We start from the raw sequence: 2,959 nt of genomic DNA, 5'->3' as shown, positions 1-2,959 counted from the left end.
AATAACTTAAAACATGCATAAGATAAATGTGATCTAGTATGGCCCGACTTCATCTTGAAGCTTTAACTTCAAAGTCCGTCTTGAAAATCTCTGTGGGAGGCACCATTTTCTTCAAATAGGATAAGCTATAATTAAAACTAATTACAACTATTTGATGGTACGCAGACCATATTTGAATTGAAAAACAACTTTGGTACTTTAGACCAATTACATACAAATTAATGGTACGCAGACCATATTTTCTATCCTATTTGGGCCATACTAGTCACTTCATAACCTGCAAAACAGTACATATACAATATATACCATTCACCCATTCATTATCATGAATGGCCCACATAGCTGGTTAGTAAAACACATTATGCATCATGTAAACATTTGCAGCAATTAATCAAGGGCACCAATAATCTACCAATTATTCAGTCCTTATTAATTCTAATCAAGTTGTTTTAACCTTAAGGATTTGTAGACCTAATCAAGAGTTTATGACTAAAAAGGGCTCCCACTCAAACCAATAAATTCATATGCTTTACTAATTTTAAACATAAAAATGTATTTCTAGTCTAACCGGAAACATACAAATTTAATTAAAATTTAAAGCTCATATAAATTTATAATTGAATCCAAAAAGTTTAATTTAATTTCAGTCGTATTTAAATTAATTCATGATTTTAATTTTAGTAAAATAATTAGAATAAATAAAATTTATTATAATTACAATATTCAAAATTAAAATCCAAGAAAATAATTTAAATTATTAATTTTAAAATTAATTAAAATTACGTAAACTGAAAATTTCAAATTAAAATTTCAAAACGATCTAATCGCAACGCAACAACCTCACGCAACGCACGCCCATGGGCCATACGCACACAGCCATCGCTGGCCATGTGCGCGCAGCCCATGCGCTGCGTCGCATCGCTGTTGCTGCTTTCCTTCGCAAGCCATCACGCGAGCTGGTGCACGCTGCGCGCGCGCCAGCGCTCGATGCACGCGAGCCATCGCTCGCTGCGTTCGCTCGCCAGCGCTCGCTGCGTGCGCTCGCCAGCGCTCGCTTCATGCGAGCCATCGCTCGCTGCGCGCGCTTGCCAGCGCTCACTGTGCGCGCTCGCCAGCGCTCGATCCTGCGAGCCATCGCTCGCTGCGCGAGGCAATCGACGCTGGGCGTAGTGCTCGTGGCACGCGAGCTTGCGCTCGCTGCGCGCGAGGCTCCGCACGCTTGCGCGAGGCAGTGCGCGTTGTAGTGCAGCTAGCTTGCTGCCCACACGCGACTGCTGTGCCTTGCTTTCGCCCTCGCCCATTCGTCCATTGCTCACAGCCCACGACACAAGGCAGGGGTGCTGCCTTGTGCTCGTGCACCATGGCCTTGCTCATTGCATTCGTGCCGCATGGGCGACGAGCTCCCTTGCTCGTCGTCACATGCCCGCACTATACAACACCCCTTAAGGGTAACACGTAGCGTCCATTGCTTTGTGCGTGCAAGTTATATGAGCGAATCGCATAAAATTTAAAATTTATATTTAAAATTAATGACAAATTAATAAATAATATTAATTTCATAATTTTAGGGCGAAAAATCGAAAATTTATTATTCAATTGATTTCCGATTAACATGGATTCAAGTCTAGGTCATAAAAATTCAAAATTTATCATAAATTTACAATTTTTATGGTGGTTTTTAATCATAGGTATCTAATTAAATTATAATTAATTATGAAAATCAAATTAATTCTAAATTATTCTAATTTTCAACAAATTAATCATAATTACAAATTAGATTGCATACTTAACAAGGCTAGGCATTCAAACTTGTTAAACATATACAGTAGGTCAATCAAAAATTCAAGATTTATCAACAAGAATCGCAAATATTTAATTTAACATCTTAAATTTATGAAATTTTGCATTCGAAAAACTAAATCCTCCGAAAAGTCATAGTTAGGCTTCGAATTTGAGAATTCTGGGTTCGGCAGAAAAATAATTTTTTTGTCAAAATTTTAGAATGCCTTTTACATGCGAAATTGACACAAAAATCACTCGATTTGGATGAGTAACGAAGAAACTGCCGAAAAACTGCGTACGTATAATTAAATAAACGCAATTTGCAATTAATTAACAATTACGAAAATTAATCACCCCTTTTAATTCTTGCAAATTTGTAATATTTAACCATGTTCATGCAATTTTAGATTATGAAAATAATAAGAGGCTCGTGATACCACTGTTAGGTTATGATACATATGACAATTCATAAATCATGCGGAAAAACCATAAAGCCAGGAAAACATATTATTTACACATAATCATTTAGCATAGTTTAGATGCATACTCTTTGTTGCGTGCCTTCCCTAGCTGCGCCCGAACCGAACAAGAACAAGTCTTTAGGACTCCAAGTGTCGTCCCTCCGTATATAGTCCACAGCACGTCCGGATCCGCCTTAAGATTGACCAACTAGAATCGCCCTTAAGGTACTATTATTTTCGGCACTTTTATAGGCAATTGTGTAATTGAATTTTGCTCTCAAAAACTCACTTTGAATACTTGAATTCTCTCTGTAAATATGTGACCTTAGGCACTTATTTATAGAGTTTTGGAAAGGAATTATAATCCTATTAGAATACAAATCTATTTAATTATAATCCTACTAGGACTCTAATTAAACAAACTTTATCTATTAGGATTAGATTTAATCATATTACGAATCCCGGTAGCCTTAGGATTCGAGTAGGACACACGAGTGGCGCACAAGCACCGCACACCCGCACGCAGGCCTTGCGGCCCACGCCGAGCGCACAGCGCAATGCCCACTGTCGCAGCCTTGTCCGCGCGCGCGCCCAAGCTTCGGCTGGGCCTGGCTTTTGCGCTGGGCCTGGTCGTATGCTTGGCGTGTGGTTGTTGCGCTTGGCTTGCTGGGCGATGGCCCGGCTTCGTGCTGGGCCTTCGTCTGGCAGGCCTCGTC

The sequence above is a fragment of the Spinacia oleracea genome, chromosome 6, assembly GCF_020520425.1.
Source record: "Spinacia oleracea cultivar Varoflay chromosome 6, BTI_SOV_V1, whole genome shotgun sequence".
Lineage (NCBI taxonomy): Eukaryota > Viridiplantae > Streptophyta > Magnoliopsida > Caryophyllales > Amaranthaceae > Spinacia > Spinacia oleracea.
Note: the sequence above shows the minus strand (reverse complement) of the source record.